The sequence below is a fragment of the Patagioenas fasciata genome, chromosome 17 (genome assembly GCF_037038585.1).
Source record: "Patagioenas fasciata isolate bPatFas1 chromosome 17, bPatFas1.hap1, whole genome shotgun sequence".
Classification (NCBI taxonomy): domain Eukaryota; kingdom Metazoa; phylum Chordata; class Aves; order Columbiformes; family Columbidae; genus Patagioenas; species Patagioenas fasciata.
In genome coordinates this window covers 3,210,076-3,225,253 of record NC_092536.1, presented here as the reverse complement: position 1 = coordinate 3,225,253, position 15,178 = coordinate 3,210,076, and the positions used below count along the sequence as shown (strand labels likewise).

The 15,178-nt window shown below is 51.1% G+C and overlaps 1 protein-coding gene across 16 annotated transcripts in view; it reads right to left on the bottom strand.

Annotated features, from left to right (window-relative positions):
- The window catches only part of NCOR2 (nuclear receptor corepressor 2), a 213,762-nt gene extending 199,260 nt beyond the window's left edge, over positions 1 to 14,502 (bottom strand). For 11 of the 16 annotated variants that reach the window (XM_065851619.2, XM_065851629.2, XM_065851630.2 and 8 more), the window contains exon 1: positions 14,268 to 14,501. The gene's annotated coding sequence lies outside the window, so the exon portion shown is untranslated. Of the gene's footprint in view, positions 1 to 14,267 lie in introns of all 16 variants that reach the window. The other 5 variants (XM_071816031.1, XM_071816038.1, XM_071816039.1 and 2 more) reach the window with 1 other exon arrangement.
- Between the last annotated feature and the right edge of the window lie 676 nt (positions 14,503 to 15,178).

The following is a 15,178-nucleotide window of genomic DNA, read 5'->3' as shown; positions in this document are numbered from 1 at the left end:
GGGGATTTCTGGCAGCAATAAGGATCTGGAGGATCAGACCCCCAAAAGCAATTAAACTGATTAATGACCAGACCCACACACTTTGCACTGGATTGCAGCAACAAATTTTTTTCCAGGCAGCTGTACTTGGTGGGTTTTTTTGGTTTATTACAGCACAGGATAGTTTCACGTCCTTTAATGCTGGTGGCAGAATAACAGCGATTTCAATTATTACCCTGCTTTGGGTATATGATTTAAAACTCATTAAGACAACCACCTCCTCTGCTGCACTGTCAGGACATCCAGACGTGAACCATCACTGCCTGTATTTGTTAGACGGTGATCTGATCCCATCTAACAACTGGATGTATTTGCTAACCACTTAAATATGCACTCGCACACCCTGCACCATAACACAAAAGGCCATTTCATCAGTTTCCGATCGCAAGACGGATGACGGCAATAAGCAGAGGCACAAATTCTCGCCCTCCTCTCCGCTTCTCGTCATCAGGACACAAATTACCTGGGCTGGCAATTTTATCACAGCATCTTCCAGGGAACTGACTTTGCCTAAAGGCAACAAAGGCCAACGTTTGAAGCTTAACACTTTACCCCAGAGGGCTGCATCTGGCCACCCCCGTGCTGGAAGGGCAAAGCCTCAAGCCTTTCCGAGCCTGCAGCTGCCGGAAGATCAAGGCACAAGGTGGTGGGTAACATCTGAAATTGGTGCTTAAAATGTAAACTTCCTTCAGATCCACCTACCTCCTCAGCCAGCCCAACAGGCTCCAGCACCCACAACTGCTTCACAGTCATTTCCAGATAGGAAGACTCATCCCTCCAATAGCCTCTGTCCGTTAGGACCTTTTCCACGTGTGTCTGAGTGTTTTACAACACTCCCAATGAAAAGATGCAGCATATCAAACAAAACACCTCTCCCTTCATCCCACCAGCAACTTCAAGATCCTTCAGCACTGAGTGACAACCCAGAACATCGCGGGAAAGGTTGTTTGCAGATCAGCTGCTGGAAAAAACTCTTCCAAGGCAGCAGCTGAATTCAAATCACACACCAATTAGCTCAGGGGGATTTGTATGTTTTTCTTTCAGGAAACCTATTTGAAAACAAAACAAACCAACCAAACAAAAAGAATGCTTTAAATCTCATTAAAAGATCTCCAAGTGTCACAAGCACACCACGTTTTCCACTGGGGGAAACTGCAGCAAATCTTAACCAGTTTCACCCCATCAAAAGGGGTTTTTGTGTCCCCACCCCCAAGTTCTGAGGAAGAACAGGACAACGCAGAGGTCCAGAGCAGCTACAGACCTGTTCAGCATCGCGCAGCCACCAAACCGCTGTGCAAGCCGCTTGGTTCCCTCCCGCGTCTTTCCTCCCAAGATGGGATTTTTCCACTCCGCTCTCCCCAGGTTTTCACCTCAAGGCCGCATGCAGACCACGGTGCTTTTTTTTTTTTCCTGAAGCCAGTGCCAATGAGGCCGCTGCATTCGTTATCCAGCGGGATAATGACAGAGTGCAATTCAGTCAACAGCAAATCCTCCCCGGGGAGACGGCCTCTGACCTCCCCTGAGCTGGGGGATGAACGCAGACAGCCAGATCTCAGACCGGCGGCAGAGCCCAGTGAATAATTCCTAATGAATCCTTTCATCTCTTCTTTTGTTTTGGGGAAGGGGCGGAGGGTGGAGGGAAATAGTTTGGAACTGTCCACCAGCAGATGATTTTTCCAGAGCTACCCCGAATCGCTGTCACCCAAAGCGGCATTTTTCACGGCTTCTGTTCAGCACCCAGGGAGCATCCAACACGCTGCGCTCTGCAGCATCCACGCAGACAGAGGTCCAGGAGGGGCAAGTGGAGCAGCCAAAGTCACAGCAACAGCAGGGATGTCCCTGGAAACCTCCCTCAAAAATCACCCTTAGCCAAGCAACTGAGAGCAAGCAAGATATCAATTCAAACCTCATTTTTCCCAACACAATTCAGTTCCACCCACACATCAGCAAACACACGAAGGACAAGAAAGTTCATGAAATAAGGCCCACAGAAAGCCAGGACCTCACGTCTCTCCACATGCTGTTCAGCCCTCACTACCAATTTTCCCCTGTTTTCCAAACCACAAGCTGAAAGCATCACAAGCATTTCATACAGACTTCTTTCCCCAACAAAAAGAAGTGATTCTCATCTCTCCCATGCGAACTCAGCTGCAGAACTGAATTCCACAGCACATCCTCAACACCCAGTGTCACCCAGAGGTATTACAGTAAGGGTGGAAAACCGACTCACAACCACGAGATCTCAGAGCTGCTTCACAAACTTTCAGTCACCCGTGTGGCATCCAGTTCCCATCAGTGTGATAGCACCACCTTTTTATCCCCAGCAAGGTTTTAAATCAGTCATATCCGAAGGAGCCTCCTCCATCCAGCTGCACTGATATTTACAGGTAATTACCCTCGGCAAGTCCCACTTCACCAGCATCTACGTTTTATATTGCAAATAGAAATGACACAGAAGGACCAGAATCATAAGATGCTTCCTACCCTCCTCCCAGGCAAATGAACTGACATGAACCTACACACTTAGAGCTCGGCTCGTGTATTTATATAGACGCCAAATCCCAGGGATATCAATGACAATCTCTTCCCAGTAAAACCTGATTACAGCACTGGTCTCTCTAAAGCCCCACCGCCATGTCCCATGTCACCCGGGACGTCACGGGGAGCGACGAGCAAACCCCTCCAGGTGCCCAGCGCAGTGGGGGTTGCGATGCCAATGATTAAGCAGATCTTCAAAGGAAGAAAAACAAGAGTCCCGGTCAATGACTGACCAGTGTAATGGGCCAGGCTGCTCTCACACGCTCCTCTCACGGCACATTTGTTTGCCGGGCTGCCCAAGAGGTTTCAAAGGGTCAAACCTGAGGTCACCAACTGCGCAGCGAATTCAGCTTCGCTGAAAAATGTAAAAAGTTGGAACTGCAAGAAAGGGAGGTCCCAGTACTTACAATTAAGGCTAAAACCACATGAAAATGCAAATCCTTTAAGTTCAAACACACCAGAAGCAGCATCAAAAAAGAAAAAAACAAACAACCCACCACCCACACAACTCATGCTTTTTGAGGTTAGGACTATTTAGTAATTCATCTGAAATTCTGACCAGTCTCAAGGAGCAGGAGCGGTTGTGGAAAGCAAACCCTTGCTTTCAGGCTATTTTGAGAAGCACTCACAAGGTTTATCCCAGAAACTGCTGCTTTCTGCCTGCTCGGATTTCTCGGCTGAACCCATCACATGGTGTTCGGAGGGGCTGCTGGAGACACTTGAGAAAGCAGCGCTGGCTGCCGCTCTCCGCCTGGCACAGGACGGCTTTTAATTGAGGCTGAACTCCCCAGTCCCTGCCGCAGTCTGCAGCCCCAATCACCGAGACAATAATTAAACCCAGGAGAAACAGTGCAAAGTAGAGATGCCTTAACCAGGACACTGAGATGAGGACAGCACAGACATCCCCAGGATGCGCTGTTTCGTTTCAAGCCTCAGGATTTGAGTGGATTTTAAACAGCAAATTCAGGGTGGCAGAGATCCTGCAGTGCAGTACGGAAAAGATGCAGAAAAGCGTTCGCTTTCACCTTACGCAGCCCAAGGAGGAAATCAGAGCAGGTTTCTCCTGTCTGAGCTTGGGACCTTCTTCCCCTGGGAATCTGAGAGATTATAAAACGAGAGGGGAACGCAGAGCAACAGAAGCACCTGAATGTCAGTCCAGTTCTGACACATCCCCCCCCCAGCTCATACTGACCCGGGAAAGAAACCTGCTCGAGAAACCCCCCTGAGAAAGCCAGAGCTGGCTGGTGGATCAGACAAAACAAGTTCTGCTCTGAAATCCGAGGGGAGAGACTCAGCCTGGAAACCACTCTCCATTAGGTTAATTAGTCAAGTTTGATGTAACCAAGTCGGTTACCATGGTCACAGGAACTGAGGAGTAATGATTTACACAGATTTCCCTGTGTGAGACTGGGGATGGGGACCCGCGTCCAGCTCCTCCGGGCCCCCCGGCTGGGCAGGGAGGGGGATCCCTCCACCAACACCCCCAGCGCAGGCTGGGCTGCTTACAAACACTTACTGGAAGAGCTTCTTGTCCGTAGATCATAAAAGTTGCTAAAAATAGCACCAGAGAGCAACCAGGTTAATGACACATCAAGAAGATGCATCTGCACGCAGAAATAAACAGAATGCATGAGAGATTTGCCCCCACCTGGCTTTTGCTTTTTTTGGTTTTGAGTGGGAGAAGAAACAAAAACATGTTCTGTTTCCTCTTAAAAATTCAAAACCTGCCTGTCAAAGAAGTGACAGAAAGCTGTCTGTATCCAAACACCATCGCATATACAGCTGAATCTTGCTAATCTATTCCAGTGCCTGAAAAAAGAGCACTGTGTGGTACAGCATTTCCCCAAACTAACAAATATTTTAAGTATCATTAGCTACACTCCGCCCAATTATGATCAACATCGTGCCAGTTACTTCGAACTTCACACTGCAACACACGTTCATCCGTGTGCCAGAGCACAGCAGCAAAAACCACTGCTGCTCCCTGCAAAGAAGAGCAGATTTAGGAAAGAAGTGGGAGAGAAACAGCGACCTGCAGTTCAGCAAAGCTCCCGTGGGAGAGCAGATTTAAACTCTCTTAGAAAAGGACTCTCCCCCTCGTGTTTTCTGTTCACCCAGAGTCCTGCGGAGCCGCGACCGGATGGGGAGCCAAGGGCCAGCCAACCTGAAACCAGGGTAGAATCATAGAATGTCCTGAGTTGGAAGGGACCCAACAAGGATCATCGAATCCAGCTCCTGTCCCCGCATACGACAACCCCAAAATTCACACCCTGTGTCTGAGGGCATTGTTCAAGAAGTGACTGGACAATACCCTCATATCCCAAAAATACAGCCTGAAAGAAGCCAGCTAGGTGCTGTGAAAGAGGCTGAAGAAATCATCCTTTTTTGACAGAACCAAACCCATTACGAGATACAATTGAACTTCACCTTCCTCAGCAGGTTAATGTTAAGCTGCTACTTTCCCCCCCATTTCTTCTGCAGATGCCTTAATTGGTTGCTTAATACAGATTTCACCATTACGCTTATCGCAACACTCAGAGCCGGCTGTGTGACGGGAGCACAGAACACAGAGAAGACCCATTTGTCTCCAGAACTAATTGTTCTGCCTCCTCAACGTACACGCTAAATTGACTTGGCAAGACTGCAAGGCGAAGCTGCTGTATTTATTCAGCCATTTCTTCTGCCCGCTGAGAGGCTCCGTACAGCACGGCGAAGAGCCACGACAGCACCGGCGCCTTTATCGAGTTTATGCAAAACTGGAATGAGTGAAGAAACGATCCAGCCCCAGGTTAGCAGCATTCCTCGCCACGTCCTTTACAGTAGGTGTTCTGGCCTCGGTTACCTATGAATTAATTGGCAAAACACTCAAGAAGTTCACAAAGACAAGTGTGAACACTCACTTCTGACTCCAGCCGACTTTACCCTGGGGATGAGGCTCCATAAAACAAAAATAAGTACGTGTAGACTGCCTGATCAAAACGCAGGGGAGTGCCTGCGTTAGCCCAACACGTCTAACATCTGAAGCGGCAACCGGGTAACTCGAGGCCGAAGCTTCGTGCCCAGACGTGTTCTTCCCGGAACAGCCCCGCGCCTGCAGCCGGGGCTCTGGCTGCGCGCAGCCTTCCAACTCAGGCAAAGGTTCAAGGTGTTTCCGCATAAAACAAGGAACTAGAGCAAGACAAACACAATAACACATTGTGTGGGGAGTAAAGCCTCCTGCCAAGAAGAAATCCACAGACGTTCAAAAAGCACAACTGAACAAAATGCAAGAAAGAAAAACATAAAGCCACAGGTGGAGCTTAAAGTCCTCGTCTCACTGAAACGGACAGCAAAACTCACATGGTTTTTGGCAGGGGCAACCAGGGAGCTTGCATGCTTGTGTCTGCTTCAGCAGCACGACTCCTCCACCGCTGGGCAAACAAAACTCCCCATTTCTCAGCTTTCTGCTGGCAGAATTTGAGGACATTCGTAGAAGTGCCCCAGGCTTCACGAACACCAGTCTCAGCGGAGAAGATGCAAACCTTAGCTTTCCACAGCGAGAGAGTTGGAGCAAAAACATAACCCTTATGGTATGCACAGACATCTCTCTTTACTTTTGTTTCATAATGCTGGAGAAAACCCAAAATCCTGCAGTGTTTCTCGGTCCATCAGCACACAGCCCTGGGGAACGCTGCTGGCAGCTGCCCGGGCTCTGGACTGAAACAACAGCAGCTCTTTACGTGCATCTCTAACCATGGCATCTTCAGACATGCAGACATCAAAAATCAAAACCACAACAAATTTTTTAGCAGTCGGCCTGTCAAGGGAGCAACACAAAGCCAAGCCTAAAACCTACAAACGAATCTTAAAAAATAGGGAGGAAAAAGAAAAAAGGGTTGGCTGACACCTCCTATACATGCTGTCAGCAGCATCCTTTGCTCCAAAAATGAAGATGTTCAACTTATCTACTGATGACAACGACAACTGCTTCACGGTCCCAACACCGGAGTGGCATAAAAACCTCTGAACGTCCATTGTCTTGCAGCTGAGTAAAAAACAAGCACTTGTACTCGCTCAGGGCAAGAAACAGACATCGTACGTTGCTCCCCAATAGGATTTTCAGCTCTTTGCACCCACTTGCGCATCCCCTCGAGCTGCAGCGACGCCTTTCACCCTCTGCTCTTGGCCGGTCATGCTTGGCAGCTCCAGCCACAAGCCCAGAGCCCAGCTCTGCCCGCACCACATCGGGTAAAACCATCTCAACAGCAGCTCGGACCCCAAAAATTGCAGAGCAAAGGCAGAACGGCAGCGCTATCAGCCCCAGGCCCCCGCACACGCTGCACCTCCCAAATAAGTGACATTTAGTTAAGACCATAAAGCCTTACATAAGGTTATTGAAGGTTTTTTCCACTGCCAGTTCAGAGAGTTTTTTCTCAAAACGCTGGAAAAAACAGATTCCTGTAATGCAGACTTCGTTGCATTTTATTTCTTTGACAGTTTTTCATCACCTCTGGTCGAGCATTTGGAAATTATTATTCACTCACACACACAACAGGAACAAGGCTGCAGGGAAACATGAATTTCACTGGCCTGCCTGGTTTTGTCTGTGGACACCACCTCACATATTACCAAATCAAAACAAGCCGGCCAGCTTCAGTGTGAGGGGGAAATGAAAGGGCAGACCAGTGACCTAGAAACGAAGCTGAGACTTGGGCATGAGCTTGAAGCTCTGCAGCAAAGAAAAAAAAGAGCTGTAACTGCTTTCAAGATAAGAGCTTGAGAAGTTTATTCATGGCATTATATGACATGGTACCTGCAGAAAAACAAAGGCTTGATCAAGGAAGTCTTTCTAAGAGGAGTCACCCCCTTTGCCAAACAGAACAAACTCTTGTGCCACAGGAAAGGGGACACAGTAATTCAAGGTCCTAATGCAGGAAAAACATTCTCAGGCAAACGACTGGAGGAACTTCTGATAGAAAACACCACCATTCTGTTACACACCCAAGATTTACATACCACATGATATCCTGAATCTCATGACGGTAACAGCAAGGGCTTGACGAGTCAGTAGATGAAGCTTTATGGCTTCGAGCAGTGGATCGGGAACGCTGCAGTCACACGTCTGAGTGCCGATCCAACGCAAACTCACCCAGCCAGCTGTAATCACTTCAAGGAGGGTGTTAACATGTTACCTTTGTTCCAGCAAGTTTCAGGCTTGATTGGGTAACATCTACACCACCAGCACAAAACTGACACAGGATCTGCAGGGCCCTCCAGCAAGGCTGAGGGGAGAGGCCATCACATGCCAACGTCCAGCTCGGATCGCGTGTGCGCCCCCGAGTAATCCAGTGTAAATCACCGGGGACTCTCAGCCTTCGCAAAACCAGCTCCTTGCAACATCAGGCGAGCTCGGCAGTAAACACTTACAGGGAGCTGCAAAGTGCTTCTGCTACATGAGCCAGGTGCTGCCACCAATAAACCATGTGCTAACCAGCGCTGCTGCAGCGCTGGAGGTGCGTTCAAGCAGCTTGCAGGGGCTGAAGACGGAGGTATTTACAAAGTGATCGAGTATCACACAGCTGAGACCTGGTCCTATAAAAACGTAGCTGTTGGAGTCATTTTATAAGGTGTCTCTAAATCTTTTCAGAAGAAAGCCAACTTTCCATTGTTTGCCACAGCTTGTCAGAAGCCCCCAGGTCCCGCAGCGCAGAGGAACGACGCCTTCCACCCCCTCTGCAGAGCTGCGGATTCAGGCAGCTTTTCTGCAAGCTGGGCTCTGCCTGCCATCCCACTCACCAGTTCCCTCTGCCACCAAAACCCCAGCTCAGGCTTCAGTCCCTCACTGTTGTGCACCACAATAATCAGGCCCCAGCTCTTTATACAACCACCTAAGCCTCCAAATCTCGCAATTACACACGCCCTGGGGAGGGCGAAACCTGCCTGAGAGACAGTGAGTCCTCAGGGGCTGATCACAGATGATGGGTTGATGTGCACCAGGAACCTTCCCAAATCCTGTCATCTCCCACCCACAGGCTGACACATTTCTTTCCTTCTGCCTTCCTCAACATGGAGACACAGAAGAGCACAATACACACCACTCTCTTGCCCTAACATGCACAGGACAAACCTTAACTGTGATGCTAAGGAAGCTGGTGAGAAGAATTCGGGTACCGGCACAGAGCACCAGCCCAGAGCCTGCAGAAAACAGAGTTTAGAAAATGTAAAAGTCCCAAAAAGTACATGACAGATGGTCCCACCACTGGAGTATTTCTGAAGTTTACAGGCAGTTCCTTGCCTGGGCAGGGAGAAGCACACCCAGACGGTAAGGGTTAACTTCCCACATATTTGGGCCAAAACTGCATTTCTGGGCACCACCACCCTTATCCAGTGCTGCGCTGGGGAAACAATGCTAAATAAAGATTATGTCGAGTGGTATTATGTAAATAATTCTCTTCCACAATGAAAGGATAAACCTAGCCTGCTTGGTTCATTATTAAGCCGGGAGCCAGCGCTGCAGAGGAAATCCTGCCGGCTCCCCCTCCCTCGACACGCACTGGGGAGCCGTGGTCGAACTTGCCACTGCCACAGACAATACCGCACCGTCCCCTGGCTCCCCGGGTGCTGGCACTCACCCTCGGACCACTTTCCACCGGAGGAAAACACTTTGGCCACACCACACTGCCCCTTCCAGGGCTGCCCCGCTCCTCCCAGCCTCACCGCTGCTGCAAGGCTGGACTTGGCCCCATTCCTCCTCATCCTCCTCCTCCTCCTCCCACCACCGGGCCAGGACATGGAGGGCTCCCTGCCCTTTGATGGGAACATGCACCTCGCCACATCCCTCCTCTTGAAGACCTTCCCTTCCCCCTGTAGGCTGAGCCCCTGGAGCCTGCCTCCGCCTGCACATCTGCCCAGAATAACTTCCTCGACCTCTCTGCTTCCACCTCCCCCTGCAACCGTCCTCCTGCCTTGGCCTCACGTCTGGATGCTTTATGATTGTCATACGGTTTTAAATCCGTCAGCAATTCATCCATCTGCTGCCTCCCGGGTTTTTAACGCTGCAAACCGCTCTGGGATACAGCCTTGCATAAAGCTTCGGTGGAAAATGAAGCTGTACCTCATTCAGAAACCAAACCAGCTCCAACATAATTTCTTCCCAAGGTGCCGGGCTGTTTCAAAGACTGGCTTCTTCCCTACAGCTAGCAGAAAAGCCACGATGCTATCCGGTCTAAAACAAACATTATGGGAGCGGCGATAAGGAGAAATATTTCAGCTGACTAAGAGTAACGTGGGTTCAAATCCAAGCGTAAGCTGATATCGTTTGTAATTTGTTCCTGAGCCAAAAACACGAACTGGGAGTGAAAAAATGGAAGGCATTAAACAACAAGCAGCGTACTCAGCGACCCTGGAAAACTTCGGTGCTTCCATTTATGTTATTATTTTTTTAAATAACCTTTAGTTTCATGGATCATAAAGTTAATTTGGAGTTAACTTCCCTTCTCTGTAACTAGACAAAGCTGCTATCCTTTACATTCATTAATGTTTGTTCAGCGCTCCGCAGCTATAAAGCGCTTGAGAGCACTGACCATTATCAGCATCATCCATGCCCCCCAGCAGGCACATAGCCGTGCCCACCGCTCCACTCTGTGTCCCCCCTGTGCCCCAGCCCTACCGGTGTGGTGACAATCACAGCCACAATCCAGCATCCTTTTTACCACTTCTCCTCTAGCGCCAGCACTGGTCACCTCTCGCAGATGGCAGGGCTGCTCTCTGGACATCTCCAATACAAAGTGGGACCAACAGCCAAGCACACACTGTTAGCAGCTGGATTTGCAACAATCAGTGTCTCTTCTTGCCTGCCCAGCCACAACTATGTCCCATTTCTGAACTTTCAAAAGTGTAGATGGCAGAGGCAGCAGAGAACAAGAAACACCCTCTCCTCACCTTTTATAAGGGACAGCTGACACCCCAGAGAGCCTCCAGTTGTGGGTTGGCAGGGAGAACTGGTGGCCTTGAGAAGGGAAGTGACAAGTGGGGTGGGCAGCAGGACCAGGGGTGCAACCCAGATTTCTCAATTCCCAGCAGAGTCCCGCTGCTGCCTCGTGGGCAGGTCAGGGTTCACTTCCCAAAACTGCCAGATCACTCATTTCCTTCTGCTCTTCTGTCCTCCCCTTCCCACCAGATCCTTCCCTCTGACCAGGCTCTTACAGGCACTTTCATGCCCTCCAGCTTCCATCTTCAGTCCTTTCTTACAAACCGCCTCTGTTCTAGTCACACTCATTAAATGATACACATTTCCATTTTCCTCTGTGATGCAAAAACCCATCCTCCCTGGGTCGGGAGACCCTGACACCTTGTGTGCCAGCACAAGTCCAACCACAACCAGCAATTCTCTGCGTCTTTCCTATGTCAATACACAGCAAGAGCCCTTCAAAGCCATTCAAGAGCCTACGGCACTGCATCCCAGATGAGAATCCATAACCTCATGATGCCCAAATCCTTAAGCAGCTCTAACAGCTTTCAGTCACTAATCACAGATGACCAGGTGCTGCTGTGCCTCGTTTCTAGATCCATTACAGCTGACTCTGCTCTCCATTGAAATCTCTCAGCAACGACCCAAGCGAGCCACAGGTGGCACAAAGCCAGCTGCACAGAGATAACAGTCCTTTCACCAACACATCGCCCCGGATTTCCACCCTCAAGTACCACTGCATCTATGCATGGTCTGCATTTGGGGATCACTGCTCACAGGCATAAAACCTAGGAAGGAAAAGCTATTTTGCCATTGGGAGTAACAAGCCCTTGCACAGAACGAGCGGAGCACTCATGGGGAAAGAGACTCCTCTTCACCAGCTCCACGGCAGACTTGCTCCGACACATTGAACTTGATGTAACCTCCCCAGCCTCGATTTTCAGACATGCTTTGTTCTGAACCAGGTCACCAGGCATCAGGTTAGGGATAGGTAGTACTGCACCCCAAACACAGGCCCTCTCAAACCTCTGCCCCTTCATAATGGCTCAAATCAGCCGGCCAAAACTCACTTCTGAAAATTTACTGATTTAATTCTCCGCTCCTACCTACTCATCTAGAAACCAGAGAGACCGTAACTTTCTTCCTCCCCAACGAGCTGTGAAGATGACAATATATCAAGCCTGTAAATTATGGTTGAATTCAAGCAGGTTTCTCCCAGGATGACCTGACCACAAACAGGGCTGTATTTCAGCAGAGGCCACTAATGACCAGAACCTGCAGCAGGGGGGCACCAGGAGCCATCAAGGGGACAAATAATTAATAGCCATGTCACAAAAGATGAAGATATGGCCTATGACCCAATTCCAGCCAGCACAGCCCAGAGCTGCCAGAGATGAGATGCGTAGCTCTCTTAACACATACAGCTGTCAGTACAGCTGCATGCACACACCTTCATCCCCAATCATAACAAAACCGCCTTTGCCAGACTGGACCTCCTAATTACAAGATGTGAACACAGTCTGAACCAAACCCTCTTTGGATTTAGCACAGCCTGGCTCCTGGGACTGGCACAACCTCCACTCGAGGCAACTTGGTTCAAATCCAACCACAGCCATTAGCAAGTGAAAGGTATTGCCAAGCAGCAGCTGTTTGGTGGCTTGCGTGAAACAAGTTTATGGTTTCAGTCCAGATCCCGTCGCGAAAAAAAAACGCCAGTCAGCTCCCTGGCGCTCAAAGGCGTGAAGCCAGAAGCATCCACCCACTTCTGCAGCGCTGGAGATGCCGGCGTGGGCGGCGTTCCCATACGGACCCGGTACCGGCTCCATGGAGCCGGCCCTGACCTCTGCAGCATTTTCAGAACCAGGTATGTTTTGCAACTTGGCAGAAACACACGGCTAAACAACAGAAACCACCACCCACATGAAGCCAGAAGAACAAAGTAGTAGTGTTTTCCTGCCCCAGACATGTGCGTGCCCCCCTCCTCTCTCACACCAAAAATAGCTTCTACTTTTTCCCTTTTGGCAACAACAACCTGGGGTTTGAGTGCATTTGCTTTCAATAAACCCAAGGCATTTTGCAAGAGTCGCTCTCACACTGAAACTTACTCAATTGAAGTTATAAAATATTGTCACACGGAGAAATTCCCTCGCGCAGAATCCTGGGATTGAGCCTCAAAACACTCTGCAAGCCCTGCTGACCATATTCCCCACCCAAGGCACCGCTTCTGCACAGAGCCGGCAGACGGAGCAAGGTCCCAGAGTCACCCAACGAGTCAGCAACAAAATAATCAAGCACAACTTCACCAGAGCCATCTGGGAAAGTTCGGCTTCACTAAGGCCCTCCAGGAGTTTTGTTGCCACTTTCAGAGGAGATGGAAATACTCAGTTGTCCCAACTTGTGTTCCCTCCCTTTATGAATCAGTAATATCTCTAAAGCACATGGCAAACGAAAATTTAACCTTGCTGATAAAAACCCTACACTAAATGAAAAAAAAAGCCCTTTCGCCCCACGCAGCCAAGCAGTACCAGCAGAACAACATCACATCCAAAGTCAGATTAAAAACACAAGATTCAGCAAAACCCTGCCGTTTCCAGGCAATTCAGAGCGCCAACCTTTGCTTCATGCGAATACCGGGGGAGAGGCCGCAGAAGGAGCTCAAGCCATAAACGCCCGTGAACCAAAAGGGCAGCGTTAGGAAATGCCCGTTGCACAGATCACCTCCAGCAGCACCGTCCTCTCGGGCAAATTCTTCAGCTGACCCAAACCACAAAGTTCACGGAGCAGACCCGGCCTCCGGGGCGGGCAGAAGCGCTGCGGGCACGTCGGGCAGGGACATCCACGGGGTTCAAAGCAGCGGGTGGGTTTACGGGGTCACCGCAGCCCCTTTGCCCCGGGCAGCGGGAGCCCCAGGAGGGCCAGAGCCGAGGCGGTTTTGCTGCTTCAGTGGCTTTGGCAGCAGCCCACATGGCAGGCAGCTGCCTGCACCCACTGCAGCCTGCTCTTTGTGCATTGTCAGGGCAAGAGAGCAGGAGGAAGGGCCGAGGGAGAAGAGGGAACAGGAAATTAGAAGAACCGACAGCAAAGAAAAAAAAAGCAATCAGTCCAGACACTGCAGCTGGGGTTTAGAGAAACGTACACTTGTTGCCTGCAGACACCGGCCCTGTTTACCCACCATAAATATTTACACGCCTGCCACTAAAACTCCACATCCATGGCCAAACAAGCGAGCTCTGCGGTTCCCCCGGTGACACAGCGCCGGGCACCGGGCTGAGCCGGGGCCGGACCCCCGACCGCGCAGCCCCCTGGATGCTGCGGTGCCGGCCTGAAACCCCCGGCTCCCAGAGCGTGCGTGGGGCGAGAGGAGAAAAATAACGCAGAACTGAAAGAAGGCATGGAAAAAAAAAAGGGGGAGGGTTAAAAAAAAAGGCTCTTTGGGTGCCCCCACCCGAAGAGGGGGTGTCCCCGTTAGTTTGCAAAGCGCAGGGACACCCCTAAGCCCCCCAAATCCGGCAGCTCCCAGGGCAGCGCTTTCCCTTGAGGGTTACAGAAAAAAAAAACAAAACAAAACAAAAAACCAAAAGTTTTTCCCCCGGCGAGCAGCTCCAGCCGCACATTTCACGTTTTCATTTTTACGTAACGGCGGCCGCCCGCACCCCTACCTGCCGGGGAGCGCCCCCCAGCCGGCCTGACAGCCGAGCGGCCCCCGGGCCCGCTCCGGGCAGCCCCTCCGCCCCCGCCTTACCTAATCCCGCCGGCAGCTGCCGCCCCCCATCGCCGCCGCTCCCTCCTCAGCGGCCGGCGGGGCAGCGCTCAGCGCGGGGGCCCGGCCCCGCCATCTGCGCCGTGTTTATAAATCCAGAGCCATGGGGCTGCTCCCCCGCAAGCCTCGCCGTCCGCCCGTCGGTTTGCCGGTGGGTCCGTCCGCCCGCCCGCGGGGCCGGGCCGGGCCGCCCCTCCGCCGCAGCGCTGGCCCAGCAGCGCCCTGCCCTGCCCTGCCCTGGCTCGGCGCGGCGGGAGGCGGCGGCCGGTCCCTCAGGCCGCCCCACAGCCGCCCCGGCGGCCGGGCGGGGCGGGGCCGCGCCGCCCGCGCGCCTTAAAGGGGCCGCGCCCGCCCGCGCCGGCAGCTTTGAGCGCGGGAGCCCCGCGGGTTCCGAAGAATCGGAGAATGTCAGGGGTTGGAAGGGACCTGGAAGGCTCGTCCAGTCCGATCCCCCCGCCGGAGCAGGAACACCCAGCTGAGGTTCCACAGGAAGGTGTCCAGGCGGGTTTGAATGTCTGCAGAGAAGGAGACTCCACAACCTCCCTGGGCAGCCTGGGCCAGGCTCCGTCCGCCTCACCGAGAAGAAGTTTCTTCTCATATTTAAGTGGAACCTTTTGTGTTCCAGTTTGCACCCATTGCTCCTTGCCCTGTCACTGGTTGTCACCAAGAAGAGCCTGGCTCCATCCTCCTGACACTCACCCTTTACATATTTACATGGGTGCCACTGGCTACGCCGGTACCATCAGCTAAGTTGGCATTCCCAACTTCACCGGTGCTACTGGGTATATCAATACCATTAATCATCATTAATAATTATAATGGTAATGACCATTAACTGTCATTAATAAATCTTTTTGGTGAAAGAATAATATTGATTTCTTCACCCCCTCCCT